This window comes from Carettochelys insculpta, chromosome 1 (genome assembly GCF_033958435.1).
Source record: "Carettochelys insculpta isolate YL-2023 chromosome 1, ASM3395843v1, whole genome shotgun sequence".
Classification (NCBI taxonomy): domain Eukaryota; kingdom Metazoa; phylum Chordata; order Testudines; family Carettochelyidae; genus Carettochelys; species Carettochelys insculpta.
Window position 1 is genome coordinate 320,745,184 of NC_134137.1, and position 23,190 is coordinate 320,768,373.

The 23,190-nt window shown below is 42.8% G+C and overlaps 1 protein-coding gene and 1 pseudogene across 7 annotated transcripts in view; one reads left to right on the plus strand and one right to left on the minus strand.

Moving 5' to 3' along the window:
• Positions 1 to 2,476: 2,476 nt before the first annotated feature.
• SCAF11 (SR-related CTD associated factor 11) overlaps positions 2,477 to 23,190 on the plus strand; it is a 109,372-nt gene continuing 88,658 nt past the window's right edge. For 3 of the 7 annotated variants that reach the window (XM_075014073.1, XM_075014092.1, XM_075014107.1), the window contains exon 1: positions 2,480 to 3,582. The gene's annotated coding sequence lies outside the window, so the exon portion shown is untranslated. Of the gene's footprint in view, positions 3,583 to 23,190 lie in introns of all 7 variants that reach the window. The other 4 variants (XM_075014082.1, XM_075014114.1, XM_075014122.1 and 1 more) reach the window with 3 other exon arrangements.
• Positions 20,768 to 22,461, minus strand: LOC142018731 (zinc finger BED domain-containing protein 4-like; annotated as a pseudogene).

The following is a 23,190-nucleotide window of genomic DNA, read 5'->3' on the forward strand; positions in this document are numbered from 1 at the left end:
GGTGCAGAAGCTGGCTGGGTTGGAGTGTTTGGGCAGAAGGGGGGGTACAAGAACAGGCTGGGGGCATGAGTCTGGGCAAGTGGGGGTGCTTATCTGTCATAGCTCCCTGGGGGCACACATGGTTCTGTGGCCACAATTCCAGACAGAGTGGCAGGGGAAAAGTCTCTTCAGGCAGCACTTCTTGGTGCTGCCACTCCCCCAGCTGGGTGCAGCCACTTGTTCCCCCCAACCAGGCAGAGCTGGTCAGCCAGATCTGGCCCCAGCTTGCCTGATTCTGGCTTGCAGGTCTCAGGACTCATGCCCACCACCTTGCAATGGTTCAGATGCTGGTGTGGGGGGGAGCGCCCCAAGCCTTGTGGGTTGGATCCAGGCAAGATATGGGCATACTATGGATTTGTACAGAGGCATCTGACAGTTTCTGCTTTACTATCTATTTATCTATCCTTTTCATACTCATTCCAAGCATTCTGTTGACCTTTCTTGAAGGTTGCTGCATTTGAATGGATGTTTTCAGAAAACTATCCACAATGGCTCCAACTTCTTGCTCTTGACTGGTAACTGCTACGTATGGTTTTAAATACACAACTGGACTTTTGTGTAACACTGACAGACCCAGGTTTCTAGCACCAGGGATTGAACCTGCAATCAGAGGGGCTAAAGCCCTGTACTCTACCCCATGAGCTAACAGCCAAGTGGCTCTCAGCTGACGATGTAGAGCAGAGACTTCACTCACCCTAGGATGAGGTCTCAGTACCTCTGAGTACTACATCTTAGTCTAACCAGATTGCAAACATGGGTGGCATGTATCCCTGGCATTTCAGAAGGCCGGAGTGAGCACTGGAAGGACCCTTGGTGCTCAGGTTATGGCCTTGATCCCTGTTTGGCCTCCTCCCCACATGCTCTGCTCCTACTCCAACCTCAAGCTACTCCATGCTTCATCAGAGTATACTGCTCTAGACATGTCACTGGTACCATTTTACAAGCATGTCCTCTGAACAATTTCAGTTCTACTGAAGCAGTATAAAATAAGCTACCCAAAATTAACCGAAAAACACAGCAAATGTGGTAGGCATGAATGGACAAATCTGCTTGACAGATGGTCCTGTTATAGAAAAAAACCCTGCTGTATAGCACAACTTGTATTTGTTGTGAAAAGTCTGGATGAGAGTCAGACTACCCAATTACTTGTAGCCCAGACACAGACTCAATGTTGCTTTAACCACAAGGCCCAGTAATTGCTGGCAACATTACATTCTAAACAAACCAAAGCATTCCCCAAATTATCACACTTCTCAGTGTCTTATATATGCGATTACTGTAGGGCTATTTTTGTCTGTAAACCCCATGAAGCAGGAGTCTTTTTGACATCTTGTAAAGCACCATGCACTTAACTGTTGGTGTGCAACACATAACGTATTAATAAACATACAATGGGGTACTCTACTGGACAAACACAACTAAGAATTTTGTGATTGAGTAATAAGGTCCAAAAGCAACAAGGCCCAAATTGCTGAGTGTGCTTTGTTCCTACATCTGCAGCAAGTTCTTATGCTACACAAACTGTGAGGAGTGAAGTCACACAGAGACTGAATAAAATGTAATAAGTTAAAGGAAAGTAACGTGATTAATGTGAACCAGCACGTGTGTTAATGAGATTACAAGTGTAGGTAATAAAGTAATAGTGTGGGCATAATATATTTACACTTCTACAAGCCCTTTGACTTGGTACTACATGACATTTTGATTAAAAAAATCAGAATGACGTAAAATAAATATGGTATACATTAACCAGATTAAAAACTGGCTCACATGTCTCAAAATGTAATTGTAAAAAGGGAACTGCCATCAAGCCAGTGTGTTTCCAGTGAAGTCCTGGCAGGATTGGTTATTGACACTAGTCTCTGTCTGTCTGTCTCTCTCTCTATATATATATTATCAGTGGCCTGTAAGAAAACATAAAATGTTCATTGATATAGTTTGTAGATGACACAAAAATTGGAGAAGTGCTAAATAACAAAAAGACAACTCTCTGATTCAGAGGGATCTGGTTCAACTGGTAAACTGGATGCAACTAAATAATAAATGTTCATAAAGCTAAAAGAAAATCTATACCTTTAGGAACAAGGAATGTAGATCATACTTAAAGGATGACAGGCTCTGTTCTGGGAAGCAGTGACTCTGAAAAATACACATATTGGATCATCAACATGACCCTTCAGTGTGACATTGTGGCCAAAAGAGCTAAAGTGATCTGGAAATGTATAGAGGAATCTCTAGTATGAATAGAATGACTATTTTGCATCTATAGATGGAACTGGTGCAAACTCTTCTGTAATACTCCAGTTCTGGTGTCCACAGTTTAAGAATGACATTGATATACTGCAAAGGATTTAGACAAGAGCCACAAGGATGATCAAAGGATTAGAAATTTACGACTTTTAGTAACACAGTAAAAGAAGTCAATCTATTTAGATTAACAAACAGAAAGTTTGGGATAACTTGATTTCATGCTGTAAGTACCTGAATAAAGAAAAAATACATATTAATGGACTCTTCACTCCAGCCCAAGTACAACACAGTCCAGTCAAAACTAAAAACTGTCACATTGGCAGTCAGGCCTGTGAAACTGACAAAGCGGTTTTTACCCATGAAAGCGTAGGCCCAAATAAATGTTAGTCTTTACGATGCCGCAGGGCTCCTGGTTGCTTTGATTTTAACAATAAGTTTAATGAGTTCTGCGGACAGTTTATCGCGGCCCCTGCCGCCCGCGTAACTTTTCAGTGGAGCCGATTTTTTCCGAACAGAGCAGCTCTCGGCACTATCGGGGGCCATTCAGTTACAGCGGGTCAGCGCCTGCCCTGCCCTGCCCACGCCGGTTTGTCACACCGCTGCTGGAAAGCCCGGCCCGCGCGGGAGGCGAATCCAGCCCAGCACCTGCGGGGAGTTCCCCATCCGGCTGGGGGCGAGGCCGCAGCCCCGGCCGCGCCGCTGTGTGAGGGGGCCGCTCCCCACCCCAACCACGAGGCGAGCCCGGCACGCGCGCAGCTGCCGCCAGGTACGTCAGTGCGGCCCCTCCCAGCTCGGCACCGACCCCGGCGAGCGAGACCTCAGTCCCTTAGCCCGGCTCGGGGCCCGGCGCCTGCTCCCACGGCAACAGCTGCCTCTCTAGGCCCCGCCCTCCGGCCGTCGGAACTGGCGGACCTTTCCCACAATCCCCTTACGGGCCTGTTTGGAGGCGTCTCGTTGGCGGATTGCGCCGCCCGCCGCCACGCTGTTCCTCTGTCGCAAAAGGCGGTTGGGCAGCGCCGCCGCGCGGCCTCTGGGGGTGCTGCGCAGTCGCCGCCGCGCACGGACGGACATGTGGCCGGGCAGCCGCTGAGGCGCGAGCGGAGCGGAGCCGCTAGCGGTGGTGCAGCGCGCTCGGGGCGCGCCCCTCCCCTCGCGAAGCCTTGGGCCGGGGACGCGTTCAGGGCCTCGGCGGCGCGGGTGCAGCGGATCTTCCATGTTGCGGAAGCTGGCGGCGCAGCGGTGAGCGAGCCCTGTGCGCAGCCGGGGCCTCTAGGGCCGGAGCCTCGGCACCGGGTACGTCCGAGGAGGAGCGCGGGGAGCGGGGGCCCCTCCCTGGGGCGCGCTTGGTCGGTGTGGCGCCCCCCGGCACGCAAGTGGGGGGCGGGGGACTCTTGGGAGCTCCCCTGTTGCAAGTGAAAGTAGTTTGAAGCGGCTCCCCCGCCCAGCGGGGCCTTCAACTCAACTCAACTCGGAGAGTTCCGGTGCCTGCCCTGCCCACGCCGCGGCAGCAGGCGGGGTTGGGTGCCCGGCCCGCGGTAGCCTCCCCCCTCCCGGACACGAGCCGATCGGATCAAAGGTTTAAACCCGAGCGTGACAGGCCGTTGCCCTACAGGCGGTGGGGGCGGGGCGCTGCCCGGGCCGGCGGGCGGCTTGCTCAGCCTTTCTGTGGGGCCAGAGCGAAAACAAAGGGGACCAGCGGCTGGAGTCACTGGGCGCCGGCCTGAGTCTGCTCCCCACTCGCCGCGCCGCCAGCATCCGGGAAAAACAAACTACCAAAACAGTCCCCGACCGGGATAGGCACGGTCCAAGCTCTGTTATATTCGCATGGGTACAGCAGTGCCGTGTAGGGGGCTAAATGCTGCTCAAGTTCGGGTAGGTCAGACTCTTCCCTAGACCACTTTTGTAGTAAAATACTTGGATCCGCGCTTTTTCTATAGGTATCGACCTACTGGTGTTGAGGCACCAAGAGTTCACTCAAAGCTTGAAGGTGTAGTAAGTTAAAGGGTGGTATTTGGAACTTACTGGGTTTGTGAATGCTTTTATGACTGTGTAAATCAGGAGTAATTTGTCATTGGAGTTACACTAGGGTAAAACTAACACAGGGAAATTTGGCTCTTAAATCTGTGTGATTGCTTCACCTTTGAAGGAAATGTGAGGTCAGCCAGTGAGCTGTATTTTATTTTTTCTTGTTGATATCCATTGAGAGAATGTTGGTGGATAGTGGCAGCCCCAAACTTAAATATGCCTTTTATATTTCACATTTGTTAACATTAATAAAAGTAGCAATTTGATATCATGCTTTTTAAAATTGGGAGTAATTGTTAGGCTGTGAAATTTTCTGAAGTGTTTGTATTAAAAATGCTATAAACTAAATATGTAAGAAGACTGAAGTGCAAAAAGTAAATAGTGAAAAAATAAGGTATCTCTTGTGTATCTGATGCAATATTAGTAGAATTGACAAAAACTTCTTTGAAAATAGAGACACTACTCAGACAGTTTATTTTTTAATTCATTTTCTTCTTTGGTCTTATTGGAATATAGGTTTGCATATGTAGATTTTCATTAATACTTATGCTACATTAGAGCTCAAAGGCAGCCAGCAGTCAGGGTGCTGTGGTACAGATATAATGAATGGTAGCCCTTACTTACAGTTTGCTGTTAACATTTTCGTTTTTAAAGTATTAGTAAGAATTACCTGGGATGGAGGGCAAAAAAAAAAAAAAAAAAACTTTGTGGTAACTATAAGATTCTTAAGTGTAGCATCAGTACTTTATATTGAAGTTAAAATTTAAAGACTCATCTGAAATTTTGAATGGAATGAAGCAAATTGCCTAATTTTATGTCTGGTATCATCCAATAGCTGCATTACAGTTTACACTGAAAAACATGCCATTTTTTAGGTTCTGTGAACTTTCTGGAACGGTTAGCATTTGGGCCCTTACCATTTTGGAATTTTACCATTAAAACCCCCAAACTTCAGACAGTTTTTTTTAGAAGTTCAACCTTGTATCTGTAGTACTCGCTAATGAATGAATTCTGTGAGGTAAGAGAATTAATATAACTTTCATGCATAGTATGGATCCCCCCCTCCCCAGATTACAGAAATAGTCATTTAATACCAGGCTCTCATCTTCACTCATGGTGGTATTTCAGTTTCTCACATTTGTCAATATTTAGTTGTCTGCCTTCGTGTATGTAATGTGGCATACCACAGGCTGCAAGGTACAAGAGGCTGGTCTTGTTGAGGACTGAGAAATGTTGGTGAGCTACAGCCTACAAGACCCTCCCTATAGGTGGAGAGGGTGTCCATTAAAACCAGGACCCCAGGTAAATTCCACGTATAACTTCAGTGAACTCTTTCATATCCGGAAGCCCGGGACCAGTAGGTTGCCAGATATTCTGGGTAATAGAGAGGTATACCTAACAATGCATAACACTAAAGAATAACAAGATTAGATATTAAGAAATGACCAGGAATGTAGGCAGAGTACTTTATTTACCAACAGTACTGTAATTTTATTCTGTATTTGCTGTATTTATTTGTATTTACTTTTGCTGTACAGTAAACCCTCAAAATGCACAATTTCAAATTGCACTTAACTTGTGTTAACCTGCATTAAGTGCAACTTGAAGCTGCTCTGCAGCTGTCTGCCTGCCTAGCTCCCCCAGCTGGGGGCGACTCTGGGGACAAACAAATGAGGTGCCGTGGCTGTCTGTCCACCCAGCTTCTCCCCAGCGCTGGTCAGTTTCTTGACTCCCTAGTTATGCGAAAATTCAGCTTACGCGGACATTGCCAAGAAGACAACCCCCATGGAAGTTGGGGGGTCTACTGTGGTGTACGTATGGAAAACATAGCTAAAATTTATGTATGGTTGAAATGACAGTTATTTGAGAGTTCCAGATGACAGAGTGCTGGAAATGAAAGAGTTTACTGTAAAAAGAAACAGGGATGAGTGTGGAGGTTCTTTTCTTACTAGCGAGGTGAACCCTGATCTTACCTCCTCTTAGATTTATCTGCAGCACCTGGGAGCCGTGTTTTGCTCATTTATACATATACTCAGTTATATGCATATTGAAATAACCAATTATATAGATTTATTTGCATATGCAATTGTGTAAATAATCAGTTATTGTTCAGGTAAGACATTTGCAACCTGATAGGAAACTGTGTCGTGTATAAGTGGATTACCTGTGGTTCCTGGAAGAGTCTAGAAATTTATTTCCTGGCTCTTTTGTGTAAGCTCTTAATATAATGTCACATTATTGTATTTTTTAATCTTCTAATTATCTGGTTGGACTACAATATTGTAGCCCCCATAATATTCTATACAGTTTCACTTTAAAGATAAGCATGATATCAAGTCAACATAACTTTATTTCCCAATTTAGGATTTTGATATCAATGAGTTGATATTCAGTACACCTATAAAGAGTCCAGGGGACTAATTAAACAAGGCTCCCACTCCCCTCCGCTCACAGGAGACAGGAAACTGAGCAGCACTGCTGCATCTGTCAGTTTCCTTTCTCCCCCAGTAATATAAAATTAGACTTATATGGAGTTGAGCACTTCTTCCCACAGTGTAGATTTTTCTGTTGGTAGGAAAATGAGATAAGTAAGCAAAAGTAGCTATGTCAGTGAGTGTATTATTTTAGCAACAAAGTTGCATCTACACTGGGTGTTAATTTGGCATAGCTATGGGACACTGGGGTATGGTTTTTTTTCATATCTCTGATCTTTGTAGCTATGTTGATTCAACATTTAAGTGTACACAGGGTCTTTGTCAGACTTGTGAAGACAGCAGTGAATTGGTTCATGTTTGGAATCTTATTTCACAACCCAAAAGACAGGGCAACAAAGGAAGTTGTTAACAACGCGGCAGATACTCTTTAAGCATAGAAGCAATTGTGAGAGAAACCTTAGAAGAATTTCCACTATCTTTATTTTCAATGACCTATCCTAAATTCAGTGATTATTTTTTTTTATTACTAGCAAGTGGAGCTTTGGTAACCCTTGCACTACTTATTTGGGGCTTATCAATTTTTCTTCTATTTATATGACAGTTTAGCTTGACTTCTTTCATTTTTGGAACTTGGCCTTTGTGCTTACGGAAAAAGGTAGATTTTTAACTCTTGTGAACATAACTCTAATAGTTTAGCAAGGCAAATAAATTTTTACAATAATTTGAACAAAGGTAGTTAAGATCCCACATTTAATTCTCTGCCAAACAGACAAGAGTATCCTAATTTCTATTGCATTAAAATTTCCCAAGTTCTACAGTGTGCATTTCTGTTGCTCTTTCGCATGAAGCTGCTAATCTGCTCTGCTCTTACACATCTAGAATTCAGGGTCTGATTTAAGATTAAATACAAAATGTTTTGTTAAAAATGTTGCCAAAAGTGTCGGGAGGGAGGAATGAACTATGATGCAATAGCTCAGCTTGTCACGGCTGAATTCCTTCTCTGGTTCTCTTCTTTTGTGTGGGCTTGTTTTGGGCAGTGTAGGATAGATTGTTATTAGGGAAATTAGTACATTTTTAGCATAGGGCATATTGGAAGTACTAGTTTGTACACTCTTTGTTTAAGTGCAGGCTAATTTTCATGGTAGGAACTGGTATGTTTTTGTGTGATGAAATACATGTAGTCACTGAGGGAACTTATAATAAAAACATTGTCTAAGTTTAGCAGTTGGGATTCCTCAGTGAATAAGTCGTCAGAAAATACATTGATAAATAGATAACATTACTACTTTTTTCAGAAGGTCAAAAAATGGGTTTTACTTGATCATTTGGTGGATCTTTTTCATTTGTACAGATTATCTTGATCTTTCATGTAGGACATTTTCCCTAGTCTGCTTGCATGCATGCATGCATGTATACTTAAAAAGCATTGAAAAAGAAAGCTTGGCTGCCACTGGATCATGGATCTACCAGTACATATGTCTGTGTGGTATACGCTTTCATGCATATTTAGGCCACTCAGTAAGGAGGTAAAAGTAGTGTGCTTTGTTTTGGTAATCTGGCAGCCCATGTGCCCCATTTAAAAAAAAAAAAATTATGATCCTTCCCATACACATGCAGAACTCATGGCAGACAAACATTTTCTCAGTCTTGTCTACTCTACTGGAATAGCTAAGAAGTGGAATTGCACTCAAGTGGCTGCATTCCTCTCATATTTGGGTCTACAGGAAAGTGAGTGTTACTTTATCAACTGTATTGATAAATGCTGGTAGATGGGATGTTACAGGAACAAATAATGTTTGTTTCCCAGAGAAAACGAATGCTTAAATTGTAGTCTCTGGCCCTAACTTTTCCATTGCTGCTACTGTTTTTGACCGTTAACGCTCCTTTTAAATCTGATGCTCCCTCAAAAACAATATCTGGGACTGAATCTGTGGGCCTAGGAAGTTAGAGGCGTCAATATTGAGTTCCATCATCAGTGTTGTCCCAAAAAGGAAGACTTCATATATATTGTTGAACCTCTCTCATCTGGTACAGTCTGGATCTGACTGGTGCCAAACGAGAGAATTTGCCAGACCAGGGGAGGTCAGTGTTGTTTAGCGGCGTTACCAACACTTCTACTGCTTATGGGGCTCTTACAAGGCATCTGCATCTGGGGCTAAATTAGTGCTAAATAACAGCACAGAACACCGAGAGCCAGAACTTGTGGCCATAAATAAACTTTATTGGACCACAGGAAACTTCAGGATAAGTGGTTGTCCGGCTAACTAAAATCATGCTGGATTGCGGGTGTTGTCAGACGAGAGGGCCGGATTAGGGAGGTTCAACCTGTACTGACATTGGTCTGAGATTTATATTTTATTTATGATGGATGTCTTTTTTTTTATTATGGACCAAATACTCCCCAGAGCCACCTTCAGTGGGGAAGGACATGAATCCAAATACATGCTGTGGCCTAACATTCTTCTGTAGGTTGCATCTTCCTTGGGTAGCACCCTTGGAATCTAAATGGTCCTGGATGAGGAAATTTGCCAGATCAGGGAAGATCAGGCAGGCTGTCTGTCTGGAGGAGGGCCCCACTTCTGCAGGGTCCCCCTTCTGGTCCTGGAGGGGTCCCTGTGACTGTGGCGTTGCTGGTGGGGCTCCCTGTACCAGCTGGCTCTCTGTCACAGGTCTTCCAGGGTTCCTCAGCTGGGGTCCCTGCAACTGCAAGGCTGCCAGTTAGGTTCCGCATACCAGCTGGCTCTGTGCTCTGGGGCTGTCTGAGTTTCCCTGGCCAGGAGAGGGATAGTGCTGGATGAGAGTTTCAACCTGTAGTACCTCCAGAGCTTTAGATAGCAATACAGACCAAAACTGAAGCATTGAAGTCTTTGTATCTGTCCTCTACATCAGTGCTTCCCAAACTTTTTTGCATCATGCCCCCCTTTTGATTTTTTGGGATACCCTCACGCCCCCTCCATCTTTTCTTTACCATCATCCAACCCTCCTTTTAACAAAAAAACAACTTGTAATTTAAAATAAACACACAAACTTGATAGAAAAATGTTTTTTAAAATTAAAAATAAGTACAAATCGTTTTTCTTGGCCCCTTGCGGGTCCCTGCTGCAGCCCCAGCTGGCCAGCTGCCTGAGCCTGTGCCAGCCGCCAGAGCTGCCCATGCCAGCTGTCTGCATTCCTGAGTCCTTTGCTGCCAGAGCCACCTGACCGAGCCCCACGCTGCCAGCTGCCAGCCTGACTGCTAGCCACCCGGGACCCCGCGATGTTGGGGCCAGCCGTCCAGCTGCCCGAGCCCTGCACTGCTGGGGCCAGCCGCCCGCCCGTCCACCTGAGCCTCGTGACGTGGGGTCCAGCCACCCACCAGCGACCCAAGCCTCGCACTGTCGGGGCCAGCCACCCTTCCGCCATCCCAAGCCACCCAAGTGCTGCGATGCTGGGGTCAGCCACCCAGGCCCCACGAGCCCTGCAAGCCAGTCACCGGAGCCCTGCGAGCCCTCCCTGCCAGCCCCCCACTCTCAGCCATCTCCCTTCCCTGAGCCAGGCCCCCCCAGTCCCCTCATCTAACCCTGTCTTCCTGCTCCCCCAACCCACATGCACTCACCTTTGCAGGAGGCAGCTAGCTCCACATGGGTCTTCCCAGGGTGCCTGCTTTTTATAGCAGCTGTGCCTCGTCGCCCATGTAAAATGGCAGGGGCTGAGAGCTGGAAGCAAAGGCCTCTGCGCTTCCTTTGAGTGGGGGGGATATGATGGGGGGGGCTGGATTGCCTTATGCCCCCCCATGGAATTTCTTCATGCCCCCCCCATTTTGGGAAACCATACTCCACACAGTGGTCTGCCACGATATGCAGAGAGAGCTTTAGACTAAAAGTGCTCAGTTTCAGGTACAAAATAAAATTTTCTCTGGGACAATCTTGATCAGCTATTGAAAAAAGCTTGTGTTAAAATCACTCTGCTTTGCACCTAGGAGAATAGGTTGTCTTTGCCCTTTTCTCAATCGGTGCATAAAAATTTGAAAAGTCTCCAAAGCAATTTATCAGCTTTGGAGCAAAACTTTTGCCATTGAGTCTTTTTCCTTCTTCATTTGTCACTTGTAATCCACAAACCATGGTGAAGTGTGAGGATATGTGTAGTGAAGGAAACAACTATGAAGAAGATCATGTAAAATATAAAACCATTGGTACTGGTAGCTTTCTTCAAGGCAGGGTGGATTGATTTAAATTGTCAGTGGAAAGCCTTGTTTTACATTAGTGTTTCCATTTATATCTCAGGTATTTTCTACAGAAAGATGAATTCTCATATAACCATTAAAATATGTCAATCTAAAACTATATATATAGCTTTTGCACTAGACTTGGTACATCTTTTTGCTGTGTAGGAGAGCATACACTCAAGTATTTGTTCAAGCAATTATATGGCTTAATTGTTTCAGATTCTTATTAATTGTTCATCAATAGTACTTTGGAAAACGGGAATGATATTGCTCATTTACTAGATAATTAACTTTTTGCTCATGATCTGCAGCAAACTGCATTAGGATGGTAAATGAAATTTAATTAAAGAAGCCAACTAACAAAAAATATTTTATGAAACAAAACAACCTTAGATTATTTGGATATGTAATCTCATCAAAACATGTTTCATATTTACAGTTAAACCTTTGTTTAATATGTTACTAAGCAGTAATGAATAGTCAGCAAACCCCGGCACGGGTGCCAAGAGTGAGGTGGGAGCTCAGCCCTGCCCCTCCTCCACTATGCAGTCAGGAGGATTAATGAAAGAACAGCTAGTGCTACCAACCACTACCTAAATGGTAAAGCTCTGCATCTTTTTTTATTAATGAAGCTGTTTTAAGTAGGACTGTTAGTGACTTTAAAAAGTATCACCAGCACTTGGACTGTAAATAGGGGTCAAATGGTGAAATTTCAGCACTCTGTCTTGGAAAGGTTGCTGATTTCTGCTGTAAAAAGCTAAATTGATTATTTCAGGTCAGCCAGGGAAATTTTCCCACTAGATTTCTTATATTTAATAAAAGGTTTGCTGTCTAAAACTGGTTTAAAACTTCCAATAGTTTCTGGTTCCAGATGCTTAGCTAGGACATCCACCAGTTCAGTGGTGTGACTTTCTTTAAAATATTAGCAAACCTACTCTGTTTGTAAGGTTCGTGTCCAGCTTTGAAATCTGTTGTGGTTGGTATTATTAATAGATGATTATTAGGTGCTCCTATCACAGCAGAACTGTCTTCAGCAGTTAGGCAACTACTTCGAAACTTGGGGTTGAGAAGATAGGCAAGTGCTTGATCCATCCACTTCTTTATTTCTTGCAATATAATGTGTTGTTGGATATTCCTTCCATCAGTATCTTTTGAAGTTGTTTTCAAATTTCATCAGCATAAGCAGTATAGCAGCACTTTTTTCTGCAGTTTGTTCAAGGTAAAGGAAATAGATTTCAGTATGTTCATCATGGCTTCTACGTTTCTCTTTAGTCTGACATTGACTACTTTGGCCATGATAGAATAGTGCAGTTCAGGTCAAAACAGTGAGCCACTGAATTCCATCTTATGTGTTATGGAAGAATTAGTTTGACTTCTCCTGCTCTTTTCAGTGAAGCTTGAGGAAAATAGCTGTTCCAGAAGTATTTTGGAATTTTTGGAATTTCAACATTTTCCTTTATTCCTGGAGTTGTACTTAAACTTTTGGCTAAAATGTGCATCAGATAAGCACTGCATTCATATGTTAGGAATGCCAAGTTCCCTTCATTATTTTAATCAAGATTCACCCCCCCACCCCCATATGTAATATTTGTAGCATTGTCTTTGAGGAAGATACACATTTGAAAGTTGATTTTTTTTGTTCAGTTTGTTATAGCTTTTACTGTTACTTTTCAGTATTCTGCTGTATGGCATCTGATGTCTCAGCTGTTTATGTAAGATAGGGTTGTCTATCTTCTGTTATGTCACAAGCATGTATTACTGGATCATTGGACACAGTGTTCTAACCATCAAGACTTAATGGATTTCCCATCAATATGTTTTTGGATGCTGTTACATTTCCTTCTTATACACTGTATTTAGCAATTCTGCCCTGCCAGGTAGACTATAGCTTGGTCCTAATGACTGCACTGTGTAAATTAAATATTTGCTCTGAACAAGATGAAATGGAGAATTTGTTGCATAAATGAACGGAGCAGTCTTCTCATTGCTGAAGTCTTGCTAGAATTTGCATGTTGTTGTGGATAATGAAGTTTATCTTTTTTTAAAAAAATAAAGGTAATTAATCGTATGTTTATTTGCTGCACTGCTGGCACCTACAGATTACTGTGAAATTCTGAACATTGAAGGTGATGAATGTTCATATACCTTACATCTAAGATGGACCCAAAGCAATGTTTTTTTTAAAAGCTGTTCTGTTCACTATTATGGAATTTAATGCTTTAAAGAAAATGAGGTCATATATGAAAGTTTCTTCTTCCTGCAAGTTTGTACCACTGTTTAAAAGATGTAAATTTATTTTAAACCTAATTTTATAGGGACAATAGTTTAATAAATCATAAGATCACCTACATTTATTTAAATTCTTAAGTCTAGCAACATGGCAACCAAACAGCTTGAGAAAAATAATGCCCAAACTTTGATTTTAAACAGAAATTTTTCATTTAGAATGCTTGATTATATTGAGCAATTAAAAATATAGTTTAGCAGTAGAAATGTAATTGGTAAATATTAAGAACATAAGACTGCCCATACTGGATCAGAACAAAGGTTCATCTGCCCCAGTATATTGTCTTCTGACAGTGGCTAGTGCCAGGAGCTTCTGTGGAAATAAGCAGAACAGGTAATCATCAAGTGATCTATCCCCTGTCACCGACTACCAGCTTCTAGCAAAACAGGCTAATGTACCAATTAAGGTTTGAACACAAACATTTTGAAATTTTTAAGTAATCTGTACAAAACACAAATTTATGACTAGCATAAAACAAAACAGTAGAAATGTAGCACTTTAAACACTAACCTGATTTATTCGGTGATGAGTTTTCGTGGGACAGACCCACTTCATCAGACCCTTAGCTACATTTAAGCATCTTTTGTTGGATGCATAGGGCAGCTATATCTAAATTTCCAGCAAAATAATGCAGATTGGCGACAGGACTGAACATTTTAAAAAAGGATGGGAGAGACAGGAAAAATCAGAACTGATTAAGTGGGTGTGTCCCACAGAAGCTCATCACCAAATAAATCATTTTGTTAGTCTTTAAAGTGCTACATTTCTGCTGTTTTGGTGGAATACAGAGTAACATGGCTATCCCTCTGTTACTAGCATAGTAAGACACAGTGTCTGTTTGCTAGAAGCTGGGAAAGGGTGACAGGATGGATAACTTGGTGATACGTTCATTCTCTCTGAAGCACCTCTCATTAGCTATTGTTGGAAGATGGGATACATCAGAAGAGACATCTTTGGTCTCACTCATTATGGCTGTTTTTTATTTTCACATAGCTGACAGTTTGCAAGAATGGTGCAAAGAAAATTTGCTAAACAGATGATCCTGATTGTTCAGATATGGCCTGTCTTTAGTCAGTGCATTGTCATACTGTGTTGTCATAAGGTAGTTTCATTTTGAAAACCTGGGCTTACGTCTCTTTGTCACACTGTTTTACATTTGGCTGTGTTCCTCTTTAACTCAGAAGCACAGAAATTTCTTCAAAATATTCCCAAATGTAATTGTTTTTTACGACCTGCAGCTGTCTATGCCAGTTCTACAGTTTTCAGGTGCTGAAATGAATTTGAGAGGTGGTACCGTAAAGAATGTGGGAAGAATGAACAACAAAGTTCTTCTTTGACATTGGTGTTGCTTTTTTCTGGTTGCAAACACTGTTTGTTTTGTTGTTGTATAACCCTCCTACCCCCATCAGGGGGAAAAAAAAAACCTAACAATCCTAGACTCCTCCTTGTGTAGCCCTCATGCCTTTTGCACTGTGGTATTTTAGTTTAGAGAAGGAAAGAGTTGGATTTCTGTTATATTTGTCTGTGTACACATGGAAGGAGACAGAGCAAGCCCATTTATTTGAAGAGGCTGGAACCATCCTGTAGCCAAGGATATTAGTGGACAGATCAGTGTTGTTCCTTGGCCTGGAAAGCTCGGAGTCCATGGTTGCTAGAATTGTAAATGTTTGTGGCTTCAAATTATGCCAGTCAAAGCACAGATAGGGAAAAGCTTATAAAATAGGAATATGAGCCCACCCAGAAGGGCTCAGTGGATGATTTTGGTGAGAGATAGTTTGGTGCCTCCTTGAGTCAGAGGCCAAGTCCCAACACCTGTGTTGACTTTGCTAGTGTCTTGCACCCACTAGCATAGCCCTTGGGTGCCTCACAGGATGAGGCCCTCAATACTGGACATGACTTATTATGCCATAATTATAAAACTGATCTGAGAGCTATGATGTTTTTCTTGATACTGGGGGACAAAAAACTTCAACTCAGTTCACAATTCTCATGGGTTCCGCTTATTTTAATGTTTTAAGATGATATAATTTTAGGCCATAATATATTTTGTATCAAGTTCATATTTCATTTTAAACCATTTATATTTTGAAAAAAAGAAAAGCTTATAATAGAGTAACAAAATAAAAATCAGATTTTTATCAATGCTGCATCAGGGCATTCTGAAGTTATTAAATAAAGGGGGCTTTTACCTTTATAGGGGAGGAGTACTCTAATCTCGGACTGCCAAAAATAAAGATCATCCCATAATATGGGTCAAATGTTGAATTAATCTGAACACCCAGTTACACGTCTGTACACCTGACTGAGATGATCCTACCTATAAACTGGGGCTATTCTGTCAAAATTATGGTTACCTGGAAATTTTGAACCAATGTAGTTCACTACCTTAATTAGCCTTGGTGACACTGCTGCAGTGAGAAACTTCATTAGATCATACAGGGATTTTACAACAAAGCAGTATAGTCTTTATACTAAAACAAAACTTATCTTTACCGTGTCCCAGGGTTTACAGTACAAAAATGCTGTCTGATCTGATTTGGGGGCTGGGGATTTCCTGTATTTTAAGGTCAGCTGCTAACACTATAGACAGACTGCCTCTGTATGTTCTCTTTTTCTTTATGATCCATTTAACACTCAAGAAACCTGCACACACAACTCCCATCAGTTATCTTAACTGTGGTTTGATTATACATGCAAAATTGAGGGCCTCATTTCTGTCATAGGATGATAATTAACTGTGGATGTTGCTTTAATCAATCTGAAGTTAAGATTAGGATCCTTGTCCATTAGCAGCCTATGCTTTCAAAAAAGTAATTGAAGCCAGAAACAGTGACATTCAGAATAAACATTCTAGTCTAGGACTACCTCTCCTTTACCTTTTAATTTCTCCTTTGTCTCCTGTTGCCCATCACTACAGATATTAAATGAAGCAAACCTTCTCCAAGACCACTAGCTGCAGTGCATGGTTATAATTTTTTAACCTGTTAGCCATCACAAACGAGCTCATTGTTGAGGGTAAACCACTGGTGCTGGACACTTCAATAAGTATAGTCAGGGCAAGCTGCATAGTCTGAATGATCTCCCTGTCATCATTATCTACCTCCATAAGCATTTCACAAAATATCATTTTCCTCTATATCTTCTCAAATGAGTATAGTTGAAATTCTGGTTCCACTTTCTGCACACTAAATCCTTTGCAACCATTTATTTTTTAATTTTCCATTTTTGAAAAAGAATCTGAAGTCAGAGGGCTTTAATTAAAGCTAACACTTCCAAAACACACTTTATTTCTCAGATGAACTAGCTTTTAAAATACAGGACTGGCTGAGAAGTGGTTTTGACATGTTAGAAAAACTTGTTTCTCAGATCATGAAGGTAAAAGCAATTGAAAATGGTGCTTATTAACTGCATAATACACAGTATCCTGCTCCCCACCACGGAACATTTATGTGGTTCACAAATAATGTTCCTGTTACATTGTTAAAGGATCTTCCCATTGAGGCTTAAAGGTCCAGTTTAACACAAATACTCAAGCATGTGCTTGTTTTTTCATTTGCTTGAAATTAAGCACATACTTAAAGTTAACTACAGATTCCTTTTCAAAATAGGAAAACTCTTCTCAGTTAAGGCCTAAGTGTACTGCAGATTTGAGGCTTGGATATTAGCACATTTTATATTGTAATGATGATTTTTAACATTTCCCTGATTTCAGATAATGCAACTATTTTTAGGAACGGCACTGAAGCTAATAAGAAAATGTAGTAGAAATACTCTCAAATGTGTTAGGGTATGTACGTATTTACCTGGAGACCAGGTTGATCTTGCATGCCTAGTGGGGATGCACAAAATGGAACTATCAGAGATCCACAGTCAGCCCTAGTACTCCTCCTCACAAGGAGTAAGGGAGGTCGACTAGAAATTTGTGGACCTGAATGCATGCTGTATTATGAAATTCCTTGCCTGTAAACCTGATTTCATGCTATGGTATGAAATTGTTGCTGAGCAAACGAGTGCAGGGGCCAGGACTCAGCCCTGCTTGACATCAAGACTGATTTTAAAAGATGCTGAAATACAGGTCCCCAATATTATGTTGGGCAGTGATTCCATTAGGTGCTGCTGAGTAGTAGGGATGCCTAGCTTTTGAAGGCTTTCCACAGCATAACAGTCAGCTGAATCAAATGCAGCCTTAAGAGTAATGTAGGCTACATGCAGGGGCTTCCTGGATTCACGGTGTATCTCCAACAACAACCATAGGGCCAAGGTGGCATCTAATGTGGACCTTTTCCTCAAAGCCTGACTGCTGCGGGGCAGTGCTTCTGATGTAGCAGAGACCCCAGGTGTGCCAGCAGAACATGCCCAAACAGCTTCCTTGGACAGCAAGGTTATGGGCCAGTAGCTTTTACATTTACTGTGCAGTACCTTGTGCCTATACAATGAGATCACAATACCATCCTTCTAGGAGGTTGGTAAGGTTCCAATTCTCCATACCAGACAAAAGATGGCCAGAAGTTATTCTGCTATGGAGCCAATAGCACCTTTTAGTACCATTATCTCTGAGTGATCTTCATCTGCTAAATATATACTGGAACATCCTGAAATTAATGTTGTTACCTAATGATTCACCAATGAGATCCTTCAAAATTTAATTTTGTCTTATTTCGGATGTGTTGCTACTTAAACTAGCAGCTCCTTAAATTATTATAGATGTAAATAAGTTATTTTACATATACCAAATATAGAGTTCACGAGTATAATCTATAGCTTCCTACCTCTGAACTTCAAATTTAGTGAAAATATATACATTTAATATTGTTTAGAGTTAAAACTTGCTTTAAAAGAACCAAACAAACCCTCAAACATCTCACGAGCCCTAATTGAGAGCTAAGTACATAGAACTAAATAGGGCTCTTGACATTCTAGTGTTCAAGCACCAGGAGACATTTCCAAATAATCTTTTGTGGTGTTTGAGTTACCTAAATGTTGAGTTGCCAGGGAATTGTTTGCATGCATCCTATGTTCTGAGGATTCATATTGTGCTCCCCTCCCCTTTTCAAAATTTAAATGGATATCAAGAATATTCAGAGTTTCCACAATTGATTTTGGCGCTAGACGTGATATTAAAACTTGTGCTTTGGGGTTTTAAGATAGTGTCTAATCATGAAAGCTTTTAATGGGAGTAGATTATCCCACGCATGCTTACTGCAGGGTTTTTGCATGTTTCTCTGAATCATTGGCTTCTGGCCACCATTGGAGACAATCTGCTGGCTTGGATGGACTTTGGTTTTGATCCAGTGTGGCAATTCCTGTGTTCCTAAAGTCTTGAAGTGCTGGAATCATTCTTGTTCATAGTTCATCAAGACAGCCCACGTATTACTTAAGAACGGGAATCCTACACAGATGATTGCTTTAAGAAAGGTGTCTTTTACCTCTTAATTTATCTGAAAATAATCTCTTGCAGGATTGTCACTAGCCTGCCCTATCCCTGCTGTTTGGAGACAGATCTCTAGCACTGTGGCTACACTAGCAGCATTTGTCAACAGACATTCTTCTTAACAGACATTTCTGTTGGAAGAGATTTTCCTACAAAACATCTATCGACAGAGTGCGGCCATACACTACTGTGGATCGAAAGAGTGATCTGCTCTGTCAACAGAATGGCCAGACTGCTCAGCTGTTCTCTTGACAAAACAGCCAACCGGAAGCACAGCAGACAGGGCTGCCCAGTGTCCTGGAAGCCCTGTCTGTCGACAGGAGGCCTCCCAGAGGGACCACGCAGCTTTTTGTCAACAGAGTCTGTCAACAAAGGCACTCTTCTTCATCTGGGAGAGGCAGAAGGTTGTTGGCAGAAGTGCTGAGTTGTTTTGTCAACAAAACAAATTTTGTGTGTGGGAGTGTGGCGAGTTTTGTTGACAAAACTTTGTTTTGTTGAAAAAATCACTAGTGTAGCCATAGCTTTGGAGCGTTGCTTTCTATGGCTTTAGGGCTCCAGAACTGCCTGTGGCTCTTTGAGAAGTCACTTGAGGTGCCGAGCACTGACACCTGTGTGGCTCTGGATGTTAGAATTAGGCTTACCATATATCCAATTAACTCTCTGTCCGGCCGGGTTTTTGCACAATCAGAAAATGTCTGGGAATTTGCTCAGCTCCTACAAACTCTTTCTGCAGCCCCAGAGTCCCCACCCTTGCCTCAGTTCAAGTTACAGCTGCTCCAGCTAGTCTGCAGGGAATAAATTCAGAAACAGAGTGCGCAGGAGCAGAGCTGTGCTAGGAGATAGTAGGGGAGCTCCCCCTACCCTTTTGGTGTAGGGAAATAAGATTTGTGGGGGTGAGTTCAGTCTGGGAGCTCAGACCCTCCACCTGCCAGTGTGTTTGCAGACAGCCCACCTGCCCAGGCATTGCCACTCACTGGCAAGGCAAGCACTCTCCTTATGTGGGGCTGGTTCAGGCTGGTAGCTCAGCCCAGCTGTGAATGGAGCCAGCCTAGGGTTAGGGAGGAGCAGCTCCTGGTGAGGCTGCATTGCTACAGTTACCACCTCAAGCTGCCTTGCCCTGATTGCTGTACACTTAGTTTCAAGGGTTTGGATATTGTGCTCAGATTAATTAATACTGAGATTTTCCCAAACTATGGCTCAGGAGCAGGAGGGAAGAAAAGAAATGTTCAGCTTGGATGGCAAAAGGGTGCTCACATTCAGTGTGGGCTATTGGATTCTTTTCCACCTACTTCCCTAGGTCTGTGATGATCTAAGGTTCAGGCTCTGCCCACAGCTGATGGGCTTTCAGCCTCCCTTCATCTCTGGGCTGAAGGTCCCAACAACTAGGAGGCCGTTTTAGGAGCAAGTTTGCCATAGGCTGCTAGTGGGGCTCAACCAGATTTGTTTTGGTTCACTCTCCCAATTTGTCTTTTGAGACAGGAATTATTATTAAACCTATTTCTCAGATGGGGCAACTAAGGCTGAGAGAGAGCCAGGTCTTACAAGTGCTGCAAACCTGTGTCTGAAAAGCAGGCCACAGCGAACTCTGTTTTGCTGCCAGTGTGCTTTGAAAGTCAATCTCAATCTTGGTGTGCCACTTCTGCTTAAGTTGAACCAATGAAATGCTGGAAAAAGAATTCATCTCCAGATGCCTCAGCTTCTTCTCTAAGCACTAGGCAGGGGCATGAAATTTCCTAATGGGGGCACAGTGCAATCAGCCTCCCTCCTGTGGCCTCTGCTGCCTTTCCGCTTTTTGTTCCTGCCATGGAGCAGGGCGCGTAACTTAGAGGAGACTGATGCTCGCTTTCGGGGCATTGGACAAGCTGAGGGAGGGGCCCTGCAGGGGCATAAAGCGGAGGCCAACATAAAAAAGTTTGCTGACCTCTGCTATACTGTGTGCTTCTAAATTGATCTTGTTTGGATCACTAATTAATTTCTAGTAGTCATTGCCACTAGATAGGACTCAAAAAAGGCAAGGCTCTAACTAGGAGGTAATAAGTGCAGGTTTGGCAGTTGTGACAGGATGGTTGTCTTTCATGTAATGCTCCAGAGAGCAATTAATGTGAAATCAGTGACTTTTCCATTTTTGACAAGTGTTGCACTTCTGCTTTTGAAAAAGACTTGCAAATTGGCTAAATATTTGTAATTGAAACTGTTCAGTAGATATGACCGTTGTAGCACATTTTAAAAAGGAAGGTAGTGGTAAGATATCCTCTGTTAGTTGCAAGTGCTCCTCTTGCAGCTGAAGTGTTTGGGCATCAGATTGTTTTGTTACAGAGCTGTCTGAAAGCACACCTGTTATAGCCCAACTTTGCCAACCACCTGAGTCTTTTGAGCATGTCATATAACAAATTCCAGCGAGTTTTACACAACTGTATTAGATGGTGTTACTTAATGTGTTTCTTTTCCTTTGAGTGCTTTTGTAGCTCCAGTGATGTGATGGAAATAGGTAACTAATTTGCTGGCAGCTGCAATCCATGCTACTTGAAGAAAACCCATGATTTATGGCTAGCTGCAAAGTATGGGCACAACAATTGACAGATTCCCTTGTAACATACCTTGGTATGTTGGCAAGCACACTGTTGCTTGTATTATATATAACTAAGGCTAAGATTTAGTCAAGGGTATTTGTGGTAAAAGACATGGATAAGTTACAGGCAATATATAAAAATTCACAGCCCATGACCTGCTGGTGACTTTTACGAAAAATATCCGTGATTAAATCTCTACTTCTGCAAGGGGTGGGGGTGCTCCAGGGCTGGAGAGTGACTGCTCCTAGCTGCTGCTGGGGATCACTCCAGACAGCATGTGGGTGACTTGAGGGCTACTACTTCAGGCCTCCCCACCAACCACCACCATCACCACTGTACTGCAGCTGCTGCTCATGCAGTCTTCAGAGCCAACCACACTGGCTGCTGTTCTGCTAGTCCCCCAGAGCCAGTTGACTGGGGCCACTTGTGCAGCGGCTGGTGTGTCTGAGTCCATTGTGGTCCCCAGGACTGCTGCTTGGGTGGTCTGTGAGGCCAGACATTGCTTGAATGCATTCTGGAGCCAGCTACCCAAGGGCCTCCTGAGAAGCAGCCAGTACAGCTGTTCCTGGGGACTGCTGGAGCAGCTGGCCTCAGGTCGCTTCCACAATCTCTGTGAAAGAATTGCAGCCTTACTAATTGTGTATGCATGCCGCTATGTGACCTGCCAGATTGTCTTTCCACTGTAGTTGGTAGTTTTCAGTAAGGTTTTCTGCTGTATGTCATTTAGTTACACTTCCAGTTTGTAGAACTGTGAATCGATGATCCCAACTTTCATTATAATGGCAAGTGACTGTCATGTACTTAACGCTATCCAGCAGTCGATGGTGAAAACTACCTTAATGGAGTTTTCTAGTTTTTCCCAGAGAGATTTCACACAGTCTTCATAGCAGTTCTCTAGTTGCAAGGTTACAAAACTCATCAATGAACAAAAACCTGTACCCTCAATGACACTTGCAGGCAGCATATCTGTAGTAACCATAGTGCACAACAACTCCGTTAGTTTTTTGGCACATTGTGTGTTGAAACAAATGTTGTGAGTGTTGTTGATTTGAGCCTTCTTTGTCATGTGGTACAGAGGGATGTTTCATCTTCACATAGTTCAGCATTTTTCCACTGCTGTTTGGCATACCTCTGCCCTGTATTACCAGTGTACATTTAACTCTGTCTTCTGTTGTTTTTACTAAATGATTACAGGTACTGCTCCCTTTTGATCGACCCATTGTCAAACTATGGATGCATGTACAGCTTTGGAAAAGTAGTTACCAAAATTGTGATAACCTGCGTGGTGGTGTCTGATGGTTTAACGCTACCAAAATGTGACACCAGTTCCACAGCAATAGTCCTAACAATGCAGAACATCGTTCCACATACAATGCAGAAAAATACACAGGCAAAGGAATAAGGCCCACATAAAACAACGAACTTAATTGTGTTGTGAAAATTGGGTTTTGGTATATATCTAGTGGTGTTGCTGTAGCTTTTTTTAATCTGCATGTTAGGTATTGGTATCACAAAATAGGTAAAAGAATCTGTTTTAAACATTAGCTGCAGTATATTAATGGTAAGAATAATACTTATTGGTTAACCATTTAATGTTACATTTCCCTGCTGTGGGCAGGGTGCTGCTCCATCCCAGCGTGGCCCTCTGCGGGGAGGGGAAGGGCAAGGGGTACTCTGTCCCAGCCAGAGCAGCCCTGGTCTGTGACTTGAGGCATGACGGGGCTGGGTGCTCTCCAGCCCTGTCGGAGTGGCCTTGGAGCACAGTGGGGTGGGGGTGCTCCCCATCCCATTTAGTTGTTAGCTGAATAAACTTAACATTTAACTGGTTAACTAATTAAGCAGGATTTTATGCCCTGAACTTAAACCTCTTCCTAATCAATTTATGCTGAACCAAATTTAACCTGTTCTAAACTGATAAGATTGTTCGCTGGCCCTTTTAAATATATCTT